General features: G+C 45.3%; 1 protein-coding gene across 2 annotated transcripts in view; it reads left to right on the top strand.

Moving 5' to 3' along the window:
* The window catches only part of ASXL3 (ASXL transcriptional regulator 3), a 164,266-nt gene that overhangs the window by 95,200 nt on the left and 49,512 nt on the right, over window positions 1-19,554 (top strand). The gene's annotated exons all lie outside the window — the stretch shown is intronic.

Below are 19,554 nucleotides of genomic sequence, written 5' to 3'. Positions count from 1 at the left end.
TCCAGCTGTTGCAAAACTACAACTCCCAGCATGCATGGACAGCATTCAGCTATTAGAGCATGCTGGGAGTTGTAGTTTTGCAACAGCTGGAGGGCCGCAGGTTGAGCATCACTGCTCTATAGAGTGTATGTGGACAGTAATGCTATACACTCTGCGGTACGTTCAAGCTGGTATACCTTGATGAAACCGATGTAGCGCGGTATATCATCAGGACATTACCAGCTGCTGCGAGTTCAGAGGTACTAGTAGCCAGACAATGTAAAGCTGCGAGGCAGGGATCTAATTACACTTTGTGGGTAACAAATTGCTGACCTCCCCACTAATAATGTGTAGTCCCTTCACTGCCCCTATTGTTAAACAGCTATATTGTCTTGGCTAAATTTACTAAGCGGCTGTCTACCCTATCCCCATCCAGAGGATTGCGCTGAACCTGTACCCTGTTCTATGCTCGCCGTTTCGCCCTTAAGGCTCCTCAGGAGTTATATAATGTATAAGACAGACACCTGGAATGCCGTGCACCTGGTGTGGTGAGGCGACGGCATCGGCGCTCGCGTCGCCGTCATACAGCCGCCGCTCTCAGCCGATAAAATAGGGGAAACCCTTCCCCTAAGGGGCGGATCCAGCAGCCGCCAGCGAAAGGGAGAGCGGTGGGCGTGTCACACTCCTCTCTGGAGTGTCAACACACTCCCGTGTAGTTGCAGGGTCCAAACGGCGATTATGTGAAGAATGGCAGGAACCAGCAGGGCAGGTAGTGAAAAAGGAAGGTGCAGAAGGATAAATCTTATAGCAAAGTAATGCACATCTTAACTATTATACTTTGATTTAAAAGTCCTGATTACGTAATCCGACAATGGCATGAGATGTGTCCGCAATAAACAGTCCATATGAGGCATGAGGACATGCACAGATACAGATGCGTGTATCATGCTAATATAAATGATAGGACATGCATGTCTGTAGGATAATAAACAAGGACTCCAATGAGATGTATTCATTCAGACCTTCAGGATGTCCATTCTGCCTCCTTCTGTAACAGTTTTGCATCAAAGTCACCCCCTCTAGGAGTCCTTCTAATCGCCTCAATGCCTTGAAACTTAATGGCCTCCACTCTGCCGGAGTGACTGATGGATATGTGACGTGCGATAGGGGTATCGGCGTCATTGCGGATGTCATTGAGATGTTCCCCAATCCTCCGCCGAAACTCCGGTATAGTTTTGCCTACTTATTGGAGGCCGCACGTACACTTTGCCAGATAGATGACACCTCTGGTTCTGCAATTTATAAATGACAAAATTGCAAATCTTTTTTGTGTCACTGTACTGATGAAACTGTTCCCCCGCTCAGTCGCTCCGCATGCCACACAGCCGCTACAGCGAAACGTGCCCTTAGGTTGTCGATCGAGCCATGTCGCCGGCTGAGGGGTTTGTAAAAAGCTGTGCACCAATCGATCTCTTAAAGGGGTTCTACAGTTATTTTAAACTGATGATCTATCCGCTGGATAGATCATCAGCATCTGATCGGCGAGGGCCCGACACCCGGGACCCCCACCAATCAGCTGTTTGAGAAGGCAGCGGCACTGGAAGTAGCGCTGCGGCCTTCTCGCTGTTTACCGCAGGCCCAGTGACGTCACGACTAGTATCACTGGCCTGGGCTGGGCCAAGCTCTGTTCACTTGAATGGAGCTTAGCCGAGCCCATGCCAGTAATACTAGTTGTGACGTCACTGGGCCTGCGGTAAACAGCAAGAAGGCCGCGGTGCTACTGCCAGCGCCACTGCCTTCTCAATCAGTTGATTGGTGGGGGTCCCGGGTGTCGGACCCCGCCGATCAGATGCAGAGGATAGATCATCAGTTTAAAATAACTGTAGAACCCCTTTAAATTGCGGCCACGGCGAAAGGTGATGGTCGGGGTGGCACCCACGAGGTGTCCCACGTCTGGGTCCGATTTTAAGGATGCCCCAATAGCGGGTGAGAACATCACATACATTTATATGTGCCTCATCAAACTTGGCAATAATACGGACTTGATTGTCGTCACCCCCTCTGGTCTGTGGTACCAACAATGTGTTGCTATTTACTGCAAGTGAATGCTGGTATGTGTTCATCAAGACCTGTCGTGGATATCCCCTGTTTGTAAACCTACTCTGAAGATCCCTGGCTGCCACCTGGTAGTTTGCCAGCCTAGGGCAGTTTCTACGCAGTCTCACGTACTGCCCTTTTGGGGATACCTTTTTTCAAAGCCACCGGATGGCAGCTATCCCATTGTAGGAGGCTGTTCGTGGCTGTGGCCGGTACAGATGTGTGCATATATTCCCTTCCAGATCCCTAAAAATGTTGAGATCTAAGAAGGTGATGTGGTTTTGATGGATTTCCGACGTGAAATATAGTCCCAGGTGGTTCTTGTTAAGATCAGCTCCCTGAAGGGGAGACCCATTGTCTGTGGGGTGGGGAGCCTCACACAAGGCATCAGCATATACGTAGACAAAATCCTACGTCCCTTTGTGTTGGCTCTCCCGTCCCATGTGAGAGACACTATGGACGTGATCAAGAAACTGGGTACAGGTTCAGCGCAATCCTCTGGATGGGGATAGGGTAGACAGCCGCTTTGTAAATTTAGCCAAGACAATATAGCTGTTTAACAATAGGGGCAGTGAAGGGACTACACATTATTAGTGGGGAGGTCAGCAATTTGTTACCCACAAAGTGTAATTAGATCCCTGCCTCGCAGCTTTAAATTGTCTGGCTACTAGTACCTCTGAACTCGCAGCAGCTGGTAATGTCCTGATGATATACTGCGCTACAGCGGTTTCATCAAGGTATACCAGCTTGAACGTACCGCAGAGTGTATAGCATTACTATCCACATACACTCTGTAGAGCATCATTCTGGACAGCCAGTAATCCCACTTCAGATACGTAAAGAGGTACTGAGGGGTGATTTGGCTGCCATCTATAGCAGTTCAGAGCGCCAATAATATATTTATTTTACTTTTTGTGTTTTTGTATATATTGAGGTAGGGCCTTATATACCCTCCCCTTTCTTTTAACGCAAATCTAATAAACGTAGAAATTTTATTTCATCCACAACGTTTCTACCAACTGTGACCGTACTATAACTGTGAAACGTCATCTGTTCAGTGTTTATTAAAACTGCTTCTGTTACTACCCCTAACTATTTTCAGACTGGACTATTGAATGCATTTTGAACAACAGTGCAGATGAAACAGGAGTTTGTATGTTTCTACTGGTTACACTATTATATCCGTAAACTCGTTTTCAGGTTATTTTCAAAGTTGTGGCAGAAAATTCCAGAGTAGACGGGATAAACTTCGGAGATCTTTGAGTTTATGATGTACGGAGCAAACTAGAGAAGGTCAGAGAACAAAGTCTTGCACAGAGGATAAAAAATATCAAAAGGCATTGGGTGGTTAAGGTAGAGAGTCGGTGGAGGGGATTGGTTGTGAACCTTATTGTATGTAGTCTATGGTGGATATACAGGTCCTTCTCAAAAAATTAGCATATTGTGATAAAGTTCATTATTTTCTGTAATGTACTGATAAACATTAGACTTTCATATATTTTAGATTCATTACACACAACTGAAGTAGTTCAAGCCTTTTCTTGTTTTAATATTGATTATTTTGGCATACAGCTCATGAAAACCCAAAATTCCTATCTCCAAAAAATAGCATATTTCATCCGACCAATAAAAGAAAAGTGTTTTTAATACAAAAGAAGTCAACCTTCAAATAATTAAGTTCAGTTATGCACTCAATACTTGGTCGGGAATCCTTTTGCAGAAATGACTGGTTCAATGCGGCGTGGCATGGAGGCAATCAGCCTGTGGCACTGCTGAGGTGTTATGGAGGCCCAGGATGCTTCGATAGCGGCCTTAAGCTCATCCAGAGTGTTGGGTCTTGCGTCTCTCAACTTTCTCTTCCCAATATCCCACAGATTCTCTATGGGGTTCAGGTCAGGAGAGTTGGCAGTAAATTGCGCACAGTAATACCATGGTCAGTAAACCATTTACCAGTGGTTTTGGCACTGTGAGCAGGTGCCAGGTCGTGCTGAAAAATGAAATCTTCATTTCCATAAAGCTTTTCAGCAGATGGAAGCATGAAGTGCTCCAAAATCTCCTGATAGCTAGCTGCATTGACCCTGCCCTTGATAAAACACAGTGGACCAACACCAGCAGCTGACATGGCACCCCAGACCATCACTGACTGTGGGTACTTAACACTGGACTTCAGGCATTTTGGCTTTTCCCTCTCCCCAGTCTTCCTCCAGACTCAGTCCACTGCTTCCGCAGGTCCCCCAAGGTCTGGAACCGGTCCTTCTCCACAATCTTCCTCAGGGTCCGGTCTCCTCTTCTCGTTGTGCAGCGTTTTCTGCCATACTTTTTCCTTCCCACAGACTTCCCACTGAGCACTCTGGGAACAGCCTATTCGTTCAGAAATTTCTTTCTGTGTCTTACCCTCTTGCTTGAGGGTGTCAATGATGGCCTTCTGGACAGCAGTCAGGTCGGCAGTCTTACCCATGATTGTGGTTTTGAGTAATGAACCAGGCTGGGAGTTTTTAAAAGCCTCAGGAATCTTTTGCAGGTGTTTAGAGTAGAGTTGTTGCGATACCAAATTTTTGATTCGGTTTCGATACCATGAAAAAGTATTGCGATACTCGATACCATTCGATACCACGCGAAAAAAAATAAACAAAAAAAGCCACGTGCATTCCTCATTTTTAAAAATGGCGAATCGCGCAGTTTTTATTTTATTTTTTCTGTTCCGGCATTCACCACCTAGATTTTTTTTTTATATTTTAATAGTTTGGACTTTTCTGACGTGGCGATGTAATATGTTTATTTATATATTTTATATGTGAAATTGGGAAAAGGGGGGTGATTTATACTTCATATTTTAGTGTTTTTTTTTTTTTCACTTTTTATTTAATAACTATTTCCCCCCTTAGGGGCTAGAACCTGGGATCTTTCATCCCTTTTCCTATTCACCCTGATAGATCTCTATCAGGGTGAATAGGACTCCACACTGTCCCTGCTGCTCTGTGCTTTGTGCACACAGCATCAGGGATGTTACCATGGCAACCAGGGCTTCCTGGCTGCCATGGTAACCGATCGGAGCCCCAGGCTTACACAGCTGGGGCTCCGATCAGAAGCTGCCACTGCACCACCAATGAGGGGGAGTGGAGAGGTCCCTGTGGCCACTGCCACCAATGATTTTAATACTGGAGGGCTGAGAGGGGCCGGCGCACTGTGCCACCAATGATTTTAATGGGATGGGGGGATTGAGGGGGGGGGCACACTGCACCACCAATGATTTTACCCCTTTATACAGGAGGCGGGTACTAGCAGATCAGCGGCAGTTAACTGCCGCTGATCGCAGCTCCCTGTCAGGGGCAGGGTGCCGGCAATGCGATTCTGCTGCCGGCACCCGCCTCCTGTATTGTGTTAAAGACTGACTTTCACTATCAGGCCACACAGAGCGGCGCCCAGCGATGTCTCAGCACTCACCATTTAGTCCTGGGCGCCGCTCCGTTCGCCTGCAGTGCCCCATTACTGTCTCCTCTCCTGCTCCACATGCTGCTGATTACTATCGGAGCGATGGGAGGAGACATCAGCTTCACTAGTGGGCGTTCCTTCTCCCTGGCTGTAGCGCTGTCCAATCGCAGCGCAGGAAGAAGGAACGCCCACTAGTGAAGCTGATGTCTCCTCCCATCGCTCCGATAGTAATCCTATCATTGGTGGCGCAGTGCGCCCGCCCCTCCTCCGCCCCTCTCTTCTCATTGCCGCCCCTCCTCCACCCCCTCTCTTCTCATTGCCGCCCCTCCTCCGCCCCTCTCTTCTCATTGCCGCCCCTCCTCCGCCCCTCTCTTCTCATTGGTGGCAGCGGCAGCAGCACAGGGGGAGGGAGGACAGCTTCCTTCTCCCCGTGCTGCTGAGAGAACATGAGCGCGCCGATAGCAGCGCGCTCATGTTCAGAGATACTAGACTGCGCAGAAGCGCAGCCCAGTATCGAAAAAACGGAAATCCCGGTATCGTATCGATACCGGGACAAAAGTATCGATTGGGTATCGAAATTTCGATACCCGCAACAACCCTAGTTTAGAGTTAATTAGTTGATTCAGATGATTAGGTTAATAGCTCGTTTCGAGAACCTTTTCATGATATGCTAATTTTTTTAGATAGGAATTTTGGGTTTTCATGAGCTGTATGCCAAAATCATCAATATTAAAACAAGAAAAGGCTTGAACTACTTCAGTTGTGTGTAATGAATCTAAAATATATGAAAGTCTAATGTTTATCAGTACATTACAGAAAATAATGAACTTTATCACAATATGCAAATTTTTGAGAAGGACCTGTAGTGAGGACATGTATTATCATTTTGATAGATTCAAAGTTGAGGAAAGCATATTGGATTCAGGAAATATTTTTGGCAACAAGAGGGCTAGTAAGGACCTCAAGTATGTCATCTGACGGATGGGGCTAATTTGAAAAGTTATCCAAGGAAGTGGTCCTATACTGTAGAAGGTCTTGTAGATGGTTGAATTGGATGATGGAAAATTGGTGAATTTGATTTTCACAAACTGTGCATTTCACTAACTGCACAGTTTCAGAAATACTGCCACCATTTCCCTGAAACCAGTAATCATTCCTTTTTGCAGCTTTGATAAATCGCCCCTTTTTTAGCCATAGCTGTGAGGGATATGTGTGCAGACAGCGTATCACACACCTTATATACCCACCAAGCCAGCTCACGAAACGTGACTTCCTTCTGCCTTCCTCGGAAGTAGGAAGTGGTCACAATGTGACTTGACTGTATATAAGTAAATAGAGAATGCAAGAGAATACAATTATTTGCTAAAACAGACATGTCAGAAGTGCGGACAGGTCCTCTTTAAATACAATTTGTTTGATCATGTGAAACAGGCTAAAATTCTTTTGAAAGGCATGTGCTGCAACACTGTAAAGGTATTCGGATAGCAAACAAAATAATATCTACAACAATGGAAAGGCTCTGGGCGCAACAAACCACATTGAGAGCCATTATTGACAAAGGGGGAAAAAAATACTTGGAACAGTGGGGAATGTTCACAGGTGTTGCCGGCTTATCAAAATTTCCAAGAGTGCATCAACAACTCATCCAAGAGGCCACAGAACAAACGAACATCTAAAGAACTGCAGGCCTCAGTTAAGGTCAATGTACACGATTCCACAATAAAGAAAGACACTGGGCAAAAATGGCATCCATGGAAGAGTCCCAAGGGGAAAACCACCACTATCCTAAAAGAACACAAAGATCCATCATGCATTTGCCAAAAATACCTAGATAATTCCCAAGACTTTGGGGGTTATTTTGTGTATACTGATGAGTCACAGATAGAACTTTTTGTAAGACATGGGTCTCCTTACATCTGGTGTAATGTTAACGCCGCATTTAACCATAAGGACACCATGATGGTAGGCTGCTTTGCTTCTGCAGGACTTCAACAATCATTTGTCATAATTGATGGAACTATGTGTTCTGCAGTCATAAAATCCTAAAGGAGATTATTTGACCTTCAGTTTGTGACCTAAAACTCAGGCACAGGTTATGCAGCACAAAGCACACGCAAGTAAGTCCCTCTGAATGGGTCAGAAGAATCACATTATAGTTTTGGAGTGCCTGGCTTGAATCCCACTGAGTTGCTCTGGCAAGATCTTAATTGGGCAGTTTATGCTTGAAAATCCTCCAACGTAGCCAAATTAAAGCAATTCTTCAAAGAAAAGTGGTCCAAAATTCTTCCACAGCAATTATTATTGCAAATATATTATTGCAGTTGTAACTGCCAAAGGCGGCGCAAGCAGTCATTTGTGTTTGGGGGACCAATTACTTTTTCACATGGGTGGTAAAGGTTTTGTATACTTTTTTCTTCAAAACAGTGTATTATTTTAAAGGTGAATTTTTGCTGTGGACTTCCAGACATATGAAGGCCTTGGTGTGGAAGCAATTACTAAATCTTTGTAATTGGTTATATTGAGATTACTGGAGGTAGGCCACCTCACCAGGCTATATCCTGGTTATAACAAGTTATCCCCTATTCACAGTGTGCCACTACTCCATTTATTCTTATGGGAGTGCTGCTGTACTTGTGCTCCTTTAGAAAATAATGGAGTGGCGACATGCTTTTCTGACCGACCGCTACGTCTGTCTCACAGGGGCTCCACAGGATATGGGGCCCCTATTCTCTTGATCAGTGGGAGTCAGAGGCAGCTCTAGACTTTGTGAGGCCCCCACAAACACAAGATATGCAAGCGATAATAAAGATTTACCCTGGCTGTACTGTGACATCACTGTGCATATTAGCCCTGTACTGTGACTAACAGTACAGGGTTAACATGCACAGTGAGTATACAGATACAGTACAGGGTATACACAGTGTTGTCAGGGTTAAGCAGCTGCATGCTTGCAGCACATAGTACAGGGCAGGGACATGCACAGACATCTTGAAGGGCAGGGGCTTAAGTAAAAAAAAAAAAAAGACTGCCCACATACTTGATACTACACTGTCTGCCCACATACATGATGCCACATGGAGGGACACTTCCAGATTGTTTTGTGGTGGCGAACAGAACATAATGTGGTGCTTATAGTACAGACTACACAGTGTAGAGGGTGAACTGAGCCAGATAAATAGTTGTAATAAAATCAGTGTATACCGCAAGACATGATGGGGGGGGGGTGAAAGAGGTCAGGTCAGGCGCGTTTCGCCTCAGCTTCGTCGGGAAGGGGGGATGGGCCCAGCAGCCAGCAGGACAGACATCGACCTGACCTTGGGCTTCTTCGGGCTCCACTGTCTGTCTGTGGGCGCCGGCGGCAGCCAGACACGGACACTGAGGTGAGGTGAGGCAGGGCCCTGGCTCCTTCTCCACTGTGGCTGCGCAGCGCTCTGAGGGCGGGGCTGGCGTTGCATTCAGTCAAAAGACGTGCCTGTGCGGCAGCACACTCCGAGCCCCAGCAGCCACTGCTCTCTTAAAGAGGCAGAGAGGGGCTCAGAGCGGCCGGGCGGCGGCGGCTGCTCTTATTAGTCCGCTTAGCAGGCCACCCGCGGAAGCCAATAAAATTGTACTTGCGGTTGCGGCGGTGTCGGGTGCGGGTGGGAGCCAGAGCGAGGCCCCCACCAGCGCGAGGCCTTAGGCGGCGGCCCAAGTGGCGTAATGGAAGTGCCGCCTCTGGTGGGAGTCCCATTGGTAGGACCCCTACCGATCTGATCCTGGGGATAAGGGATAACTGGCCACGGGGGAAGATTATTAACCAATCCCACAGACAAAGCAGGTGCAGTCCCATAGTTTGAGATGTCCTAAATTGCAGTGACAGTTGCTAACTCATTTTAAAGGCTTTTCTGAATAGACATAAATTGGTTAAATTTCTAATAAATCAATCAGCATATAAAGTGAGAACAAGTACAATGGGAAAGCATAAAAGGATTTTTCTTAGAGGCAAATCTGTGTTCTTTTCATGTAATTACATTTTAATGCCAAATTTAGGAAATTTTAAATTATACTTTTATGTTCACTGGCACAAAAAAAAAAAGACCTAAAAACGTACATGATTTACTGATCTTGGAAGTTTAATGAACATCTGAAATATCCGTTCTTCAAAGAAAATTAAAACGGACTGTAAAATGTCATCTGTTTCTTGGGGGTTCTGTTTAAAATGATAGGCTATTGATTGATATGATAGGCAGTAATGTCGCGCAACAATTTTTATAATTATAGTCTATGGTGTCGCACAAAACCCATCCAAAATGTTGCGCGACACATGTAGCAGTGTTCAGGTGAAACTCGAAAAATTTGATTATCGTGCAAAAGTAAATTTATTTCAGTAATGCAAATTAAAAGGAATTGCATTAATGCAGCTTAAAGGGTTTCTATCACTTCATATGCCATAATTAGCTCTCAGACACTAGCGATCCGCTAGTGTCTGCTCTGGCCAACCATCCTAATATAAGAGCTTTTTGGGCAGCCGTTTTGCTAAAAAAAATAACTTTTATAAATATGCTAATGAGCCTCTAGGTGCTATGTGGGCGTCATTAGCACCTAGAGGCTCCGTCTACCTTCATACACAGCCACCGCCCAGCGCGTCCCTCCAGCCCGCCCATCTCCTGATGAATGCGATCCTCCGTGTGACGCAACGGACGAATTCTCGCGCATGCGCCGTGCGCGGCTGTATTCGGCGCATGCGCAGAGAATGTCTGACCGCTTCCCTGCTCAGATATCTCCACTGCGCCTGCGCCGATGACGTCATAGTGCTCCAAGGAACAGGCGCAGTGGAGATGTCTGAGCAGGGAAGTGTCAGACATTCTCTGCGCATGCGCCGAATACAGCCGCGCACGGCGCATGCGCGAGAATTCGTCCGTTGCGTCACACGGAGGATCGCATTCATCAGGAGATGGGCGGGCTGGAGGGACGCGCTGGGCGGTGGCTGTGTATGAAGGTAGACGGAGCCTCTAGGTGCTAATGACGCCCACATAGCACCTAGAGGCTCATTAGCATATTTATAAAAGTTATTTTTTTAGCAAAACGGCTGCCCAAAAAGCTCTTATATTAGGATGGTTGGCCAGAGCAGACACTAGCGGATCGCTAGTGTCTGAGAGCTAATTATGGCATACGAAGTCATAGAAACCCTTTAAAGGGAGTCTTTCACCTAATCAGAGCGTTTTAGACTGCTCAGATCAGGTTATAGACTCTTTGACCCTCATTACAATGTTACCTTTGTTTTCTGTGTCCCTCATCCAGATATAAAATAAAAAAACACTTTTTAAACGTATGCAAATGAGCTTCTGAAGGTGCCCAGGGGCGGCGTTACTGGGCAATGTGCCCAGAAAAACACACCTCTTTCAGCCCTCTGGCCTGCCCTTCTGTCCTATTATTACCTCCTCCTCTGTCTCCAGCCGGCGGACGTCACGAGCGGCAAGAGAAGAAGTCAGGCTGGGAACTGGCCCGCACCTGCGCACTGCTCTGCCCATTAGGTCTCTGTCTTTAGTTGGCCGACACATTCGCAATATGAAAAGCTGTTCCTCTGCCCATAATGAGCAAAGCAGTGCGCAGGTGCAGGCCCGTTCCCAGCCTGACTTCTTCTCTTGACGTCCGCCGGCTGGAGGCAGAGGAGCAAGTACTAATAGGACAGAAGGGTGAGCCAGAGGGCCACCCCTGGGCACCTTCAGAAGCTAATTTGCATACGTTTGAAAAGTGTTTGTTTTTTTCAATATCTGGACGAGGGAGACAGAAAACAAAGGTAACAGTGTATTGAGGGTCAAAGAGTCTATAGCCTGATCTGAGCGGTCTAAAACGCTCAGATTAGGTAAAAGACTCCCTTTTGTGAAAAGGTTCAGTATACTAGGCTCAAAGTGTGACACTCTAGTCAGCTAATTAATCCATACCCCCTGAGCAAAGGGTACCTCAAAATTGAGACTTTGGGGTTTCATAATCTGTAAGCCATAATCATCCAAATTATAACAAATAAAGGCTTGAAATATCTCACTTTGCATGTAATGAGTCTATCTCATATATTAGTTTCACCTTTTAATTTGCATTACTGAAATAAATGGACTTTTGCAAGATATTCAAATTTTTCGAGTTTTACCTGTAGTTGTGCCCTATGTGTCGACACATGTCGTCATGTAGCCCTAGCCTTATACTTCTACAAATAGCAGCAAATGTATAAAAGTAAACCCATTTTACATGTGTCTATTTCTATACTTTATTCGTTTATATGGCTATCTACAGTATATTAAATACTATGTTCCATTTCATTGGTACAAGCCTGTTACCAGTATTACAACTTTACATAATTTTTGAGAGTGAGATTATTAGTCTCTTAAAAATAAATTACCAATCACAAACCTTCAATTATTGGCGGAGATTAATTTATTAAAAGTGATTTTATTGCCTCAGATCACTTATGTATTTGGGAGTAGCCCAGTAGGGCCGGTCAAAAAACATTTGATACATGTATTGTATGTTTAATGATTTAATATTGGATTTTAAAAGGGTACGGCCAAAATGAGTACTGTATTTTTCGCCCTATAAGACGCACGTTCCCCCCGCCGGCACCTCCACTGATCAGATATTGATGACCTATCCTGAGGACCCCCACCGATCTCAGGTCCCCAAGTCCCCCTGTGTGAAGATGGCACTCATTGGTGTTCTTTTCATTCTCTTTTTTATTTTCAAACTCTTTTATTGACATATAAGAGAGAACATCAACATCTTACAATCGTGTTGCGTATCATAATACAAGATCCATTTCGTGTATGTATTTCAATCATCCACTGCATTGCTGTAAAATTCCCTATCTTTTGTTAGAAGATTGTACAGAACATTCCTGTGACTCCACTAAACCGACCGATCCGAGAATCCTTGGGCTGCCGACAAAGCCTGTCGCAGTCTCGAGGCTGAGTTCAACGTGTGCGGAGAGCTGCACCATAGGCCCCAGACCTTTTTAAAATTTTTGAGGTTTGTTAGTGTTTAAACACCAACACTAAATATGGTATAATTAGATTTATTTGTAATTTACACATGCATAAGGGTCAGTGTATTGGGGTCATACCATCTCAGGGCAACACATTTACGTGCCATAAATAATGACTCTCTCAAAAATATTGTCATGTAGTGATCCCAGTTGTCTTCGATTATAAGTCCCAGCAGGGCTGCAGTCTATCTGAACCAACAACAAATTGGAGAGAAAAGCCTCCCTCCAGAATGTAGCTATTGGGCTGCAACTCCATATCATGTGCCAGAAGTCTGCGTCTAGTTCCCCACATCGTGGGCATGCAGTCGATGATGCTCTGCCCATTCTGTAGAGCCTAGTTGGTGTTAAATATGTTTGAATAATGTACAGTTGTATTATTTTATTATTAACTGCTGGCGATACCTGTAAATGTGATTCCAATAAATCTGTTATGGATTCTTCTGCGAGTGTGGGTATCATTCTTTTCCATTTATCTATTACCCTGAGAGGGCTGTTCTTGACCTTTGCTTGCACTAAATTGGAATAAATTGCTGACACTAGTCCTCTGGGACCCTGGGTTTTAACAACTACTATTAGTGGGTATTTGGAGATCGTGGTATTGGTGCTCGTGATTATGACCTGTATGGCCGACCTAAGTTGTAGGTATGAAAAGAAGTGAGTACGAGGAATATCATACTTCTGAGACAGTGTTTCATATGTCATCAGTACTCCCTGATCGTATATATCTCCCAAGAGTTTTAATCTCTGCCGCCTGCCATCTTTATGCCCCCATGACTACTTGTACCTGTGACAGCGATTGATTTACCCATAAAGATATATCTGAAACAACCCCCGTGAACTGGGTCAGTATTTTTCGCTTCTCTCCAGATAGTTTGTGCCAGCCTATGCAGCGGCAGCAGCGGTTTCTGGAATTTAGGAGGCATCTCTAGGACTGACCATAATGGATAACAGTCCAGGAAGTGCATTAAGAAGTACTCTGAAGTGGGTAGGTCCTCCGCAGTATGCCAGGTTCTAATAAGCCTCAGCTGACCTGCTAAATAATATATATAGTAATCTGGTAAAGCCATACCACCTTCTGTTTTTGGCCGTTTTAATCTAACTTTGTTTAGCCACTGATCTTCCCCATATAAAAATTCTAGTCAAGGAGTCTATTTACCTAAATATCAATTTAGGTATAGGCACCTCTGAATGTTGGAGGGCGTATAACACCTTGGGAAGTATAATAATTTTTTTTTAAAATATAATTTTTATTAAGTTTTCCAAATTATTTTCAGCAAGACAGTTGTACAATACAAATACAATTCGATTCCTCTACCCTCCCCCCTCCCTTCCTCCCAACCTAGGAAAACATTTTACCCCCTCCCCCCTCCCTCTCTCTCAGCTTCCCTAATGTACTAACATTGCTTTCAATCAACCTGAAGTCTCCCCAAGGTTTGGCTTAACTTTTTCTTCAAGTACCATTCTGACAGAATGAATGGAGTCATTAAAGTGCGCATGTCCCTGTCTGGATATACCACTCCTATAAAAGCCTCCCATCTCTTGAAAAAAGTGTTTATAAATCCCCTCCCAATTGTTCCGCTTCAATTTTTTCCATATCCAGGCAAAGCTTAGCATGATTAAGAACCTCCGTCATTGACGGCAGTTAAGGTTTGAGCCAATGCTTGAAAATACAGCGTTTGGCTGCCAGTAGAAGGATGTGAATAACTGGTTGCACATTGATCCCATTCGCCTGGGCATGGAAAAGCATCAGATCAGGAGACAAAGGAACTGAGATTTTTAGATGCACTTTAATCTGAGATCTAACTAGCTTCAAAAATTTCTGAGAGGCTGGACAGGACCACACTCCATGACTCAGATCAGATTTGTCCAAATGACACTTAGGGCATCTAGTCAATCTATCAGAGGATAGAAGGGGTAAAGAAAATTGGAACCCATAGATAGCCTTATGGATAAATCTGAAATGGGATTCTCTCCAAACTTGGTTGATTATCACTTTATTGACTATATTCCATCCTTGAATTACAAGAGTATCTGCATCCAGTGAAGGGAATATTTTTTTCCAATGGGAGAATACATTATCTGCCAAACACTTTTGCTTGCTATCCTACAACTCGTGGTAGAGATCTGAAAGTGATCTTTTCTTGGATCCATCTCCCAACAAACGATCAAAGGCATTGACAGAAAACTCCCACTCATGTTTTTCACTCTAGGTCTGAGAAAGCTCATCAACTGAGCATATGCCAGAAAGTGTTGTGGCTTGACTTGTGGGAATCTATTCTGTAGTTCAGTAAAGGACACATATGTATTGGTTTGTCTATCCCAGAAGTCCTGGACCCTCCTCACACCATCTCGCCTCCATGATTCAAAATGTTTTGTTTCGATGCCTGCAGGGAATTCCGGATGTCCCCAGAATGGCATAAATTTTGAAATCATGAATGGGAGCTTAAAAATTTTCCGCACCCCCTTCCAGGCCGCTATAGTGTCTGTCAACAAAGTGCTTCGTTTGGCCACAAGGGGTAGAGCAGAGAACTTAGTGTGAAGGAGTGCCCCCAAGGACCACGGTCTAGCTAGTTGAGACTCTAACAGTGTGTTGGTATAGAAGTTGGAGCCGAAGATCCAATCAATACCATGCCTTAATAGGCTGGCCAAATTATATGACCTTAGGTCAGGTAATGCCATTCCCCCCAACCCTTTTGGTAGGTGGAGTTTTGGAAAAGCTATGCAGGGTTTGCGTCCCCTCCAAATAAAAGCCCTGAATGCCGATTCTAACTCCAATATATCCTTATGTTTGATCAAAATGGGGATCGTTTGCATCGGATATAGGAGCTTTGGAGTGCACATTATTTTTATTAACTGTATTCTCCCTCCCAGGGACAGAGGGGATTGCATCCACCTCTGCAAGTCTCCCTTGATCTTTTGAACAATAGGTGGATAATTTAAAGAGTAAAGCGACCCCGGATTCCTTCCTATCTGGATACCTAAATATCTAATTGACTTAGTGGCTACCTGAAGGGGGACTCCCAGCAGCTTCTCACCAACATTTGGAATATTTGGGCCAATAAATAGGATCTCTGACTTAGTCGCGTTAACTCGGTATCCTGACATAACGCCAAATTCAGAAAGTAACTGAAACAAATGGGGTAGGTCTCTGGATGGGTTCTCTAGAAAGACTAATAAGTCGTCAGCAAATAGAACGTGTTTGAGTTCCCTATTCCCTACTCTAATTCCCTCAATCTTACTATCTCCAGCTAGTCTCCTGGACAGGGGCTCTAAGGCTAGGTTGAATAGAAGGGGGGACAAAGGACATCCCTGTCTAGTACCTTTGCCCAACCTAAAAGGTTGTGACAAAAAGCCTGGGGTATGGATCCTAGCCCATGGGTCTGAGTATAGTGCCCTAATGTACTGACGGAAAGCACCGTCAAATCCCATCACCTCCAGTACCTGCTCCATCCATCCCCAGTGTACGTTATCAAAAGCTTTTTCAGCATCTACTGTTACTAATGCTGGGGATGGATGGAGATCAGGTCGAAGCTTGACCTCGTCCAGAACCGTGAGAACCTTACGAACGTTAGTAACTGCCGCCCTACCCTGTACAAACCCCACCTGTGCTGGAGAGATCAGTCTTGGTAAGATTTTTGCTAATCTGTCCGCTAAAATTTTGGAGATTATCTTCAAGTCCACATTTATTAGGGAAATTGGACGATATGATGATGGATAGGCAGGGTCCTTCCCTGGTTTTGGCAAAAATTTTATATGGGCCGTATTAGTTTGATTCGGAATCGCCTCCCCCCGCATGTAACTCGTATACACTTGTTCCAGTAGAGATGAGATCTCCGGGGATATAAGACGATAAAACTCGCCAGAAAACCCATCTGGGCCTGGAGCTTTCCCCAAGAATAGGTTTTTGATAGTAAGCTCAATTTCATCTTTGGAAATTGGGGCATTAAGAACACTTTTCTCTTCATCACTAATTTTAGGTAAAGAAACTCTCCCCAGCCACTGACTACTATCCTAAAGAGGGGTGTTTGGGGCCTTGTACAGATCCTCATAGAAGGTTCTCAGTACTGTGTTTATTTCCTTAGGGTGAGTCTGCAAGTGTCCTAGACTATTCCTGAGGGGGGGAATGACAGTAGTGGGTCGTTGACCTTTTGCTACCCCTGCCAGTAATTTCCCTGATTTATTACCGTGCCTATACAGACGGGCTTCCCATTTGGATTGAGAGATCATTTCCCATCTGTGCAACCATTGCTCATATTCCTCTTTAACCGACTGCCAAATGTTCTTTAAACTGGGGAGTGGATTATTCAAAAAGTTAGTGTAAGCTATCCTCAATTTGTCACTTAACTGTTATTTTGGTTTTAATGTTTTTCTTTTTACTACCCACAAATGCCATAATCCTACCACGTAGGACCGCCTTACCCGCGTCCCAGAGACTCTGAGGACCTACCGAATCCCTATTGTCCTGGAAATATTCCAGCCACCACCCCCGTAATCGATTCTTAAAGTCCTCATCCGTAAACAGATTAGAGGGAAACCTCCAGATAAAATCAGAGCCCCTAAGGATACGATCTCTGAGCAGGATTGAGACTGGAGAGTGGTCAGATATAATCATCTCCTCTATCCGGGGATCAGATACAAGAGAGAGACCGCCCTTACTCTCTAGTAAGTAGTCTAGACGGGACCAAGAATAATGCGCGTTAGACAAGTGTGTGAATTCCCTGCCCTCAGGATTAAAAACCCTCCATGTGTCAGTCAATTGAGCGTCTTGGAGTAACGAGGGTAATCTAGAATCCCGTGCATCTAGACTCTGGCCCCTAGGTCGACTTCTCCGCCTGTCTTCCTCTGGGTTCACCACTGCATTTAGGTCACCTCCCACAATCTTCAGTTCAATGGGATCTCCCGTAATACGGGCCCCCAAGGAGTTGAAGAACCCAGCATCGCGCTCATTCGGGCCATAAACATTGTATAAGCTTAAATCTCCTAAGTGTGAAGTGAGATGAATATGAGCAATCCTGCCCCGCGAGTCATGAAAATGCTGCGCCACATTGTACGGAAGCCCTTTTTTTTAACAGCGTGAGCACACCAGCTTTATTTCCTACTGCCGGGGACCCATAAACCTCGCCTACCCAGAGTCGCTTCATCCTAAAGAAATCCCCCTGATCTAAATGGGTCTCTTGGAGTAGGGCTATGTCTGCTTTCAGACGTTTCAAGTGCTTCAAAACCATCATACGTTTGTGAGGAGAACGTAGACCTTTTACGTTCCAAGTTATTTTTTTTAAAGTGTCAGCCATGAGGATAAACCCAAGAAGGGACATTGAGAAGCAATGTTAAGAGAGATAACCCGTGCCCCAAGACCCAGCCCACCCCAACATATAACAAAACTTAATAGTCTAGTGATAGACATGAACCATGGGGTTTCACCCCTACACATAGTGTTAAAGGCTTCACTTCTTCCCAACACTCTGGTCACGTATGCACAAATCATAAGAAAACGGTAATAAATCACATCCCTCCTCCTCCCTCGCACAGCGACTCCTAACATAGATAACATGTAGCCACATTAATGTTAACAACCACAAAAATAAAGCAGCAATGATCGCCATTAGCGACGGAAAATTGAGTTCTGGCCGAACGTCCCATGCAGGAGGCCTGTTGAACATGAACAAGCTGAAATAAAATAACTACTCCGGACAATAGCAGGAACATGTGAGATATTACTACTCAACTTCTCCTAGTGATATCGATATGTCCCTCATCCGGCTTCTTTCGGGATGGCTGCTGGGACGCGCCATTTCCAAGCAGCTGGACCCGAGGCACCATTCGAAACTCTCGGTGTCGTCAAATCCGGTGATGCCGGTGCGCTGACTGTATTGCTTCGGTAAGTAATCGCTGGTAATAGGATTCGTTCCATCGAGGCGATCTTTAGATGGCGACTTGCTTCTATTGGTGAATCAAAGGTTTCCACAGTCCCGTCTGGCTGTTGCACCTTTAGCAGCGCCGGGTACAATAAAGAAAAGCGGATCTGAGCTTTAAATAAAGCGGAGCAAAGAGGGGCAAAGGCTCTTCTGCGCCTGGTGACCTCTGCAGAAAAGTCCCCAAAGATAAGCACACGTTGCCCTCGTAGCTGCACACTACCGCCTTGTTGTTTAAATGCCCGAAGTATGGCGGACTTATCCGCATAGTCCAGATACTTGACTATAACTTGGCGGGGTCTGTTTCCTCGTGCTTGATTCTGGCGTGACCCTCGGGGTCTAGTGGTGTCGTCAGGTTGTGCACTCGGGCCCACACGATGAGCTCTTTCCACTTTACATTTGGCCCCTATACCCAGCACCTCAGGTAATTCAGACTCACAGATGGCGATGAGTTCCCGTGCCGGTATATTCTCAGACAGGCCTACCAAGCGGAGGTTGCTCCTTCTGGAGCGATTTTCCAGATCATCAACCTTGCTCCATAGCTTTGTGTTTTCAGACACCAACTGGGTTAGATGATTTTTGAGCATTTCATTATCAGATTCAATGTCCGACATCCTGGACTCTAGCTCTTCCAGGCGGGCTCCATGCTGCGTGACCTCTGCCTGTATCGCTGCAAGAGACTGTGACACTGGAGAAGAGAGCGCTTCTTGTAGGTCGGGCGATATCCGAGCCGCGACTTCCAGCGCTAGCTGTTTGTAATCCACAGAGGGAAGATCCTCATCCTCCGCGGGAGCCGAAGACTGCTGAGGTGAATCAATCGGCAAGGTAGGAGCCGCAGGTTTATTCTGGCGAGTTGCCATTTTAGATTCAGTTGGCGCCTTTTCTGGTTTGGCCAGATTTTTCTTTGATTTACTCCCCATGAAGATTAGGTAACGGTCCATAAACCGCCCGGTAAACTTGGAAGTTGATTGTCCCAACTGCCGGCGAGCAATAGGCAGTTAGTTTGGCTGGGAGGGTGTAATCGCTGTGCTGCAGGGACGGAGCTTCACTCACACGCGACCAGTCATGTCGGCGCCGGAACCGGAAGCCCAAGTATAATCATTTTAATGAGATTAATAT

The sequence above is a fragment of the Bufo bufo genome, chromosome 5 (genome assembly GCF_905171765.1).
Source record: "Bufo bufo chromosome 5, aBufBuf1.1, whole genome shotgun sequence".
Taxonomy (NCBI): Eukaryota; Metazoa; Chordata; class Amphibia; order Anura; family Bufonidae; genus Bufo; species Bufo bufo.
Note: the sequence above shows the minus strand (reverse complement) of the source record. Positions and strands in the feature narration are given on the sequence as shown.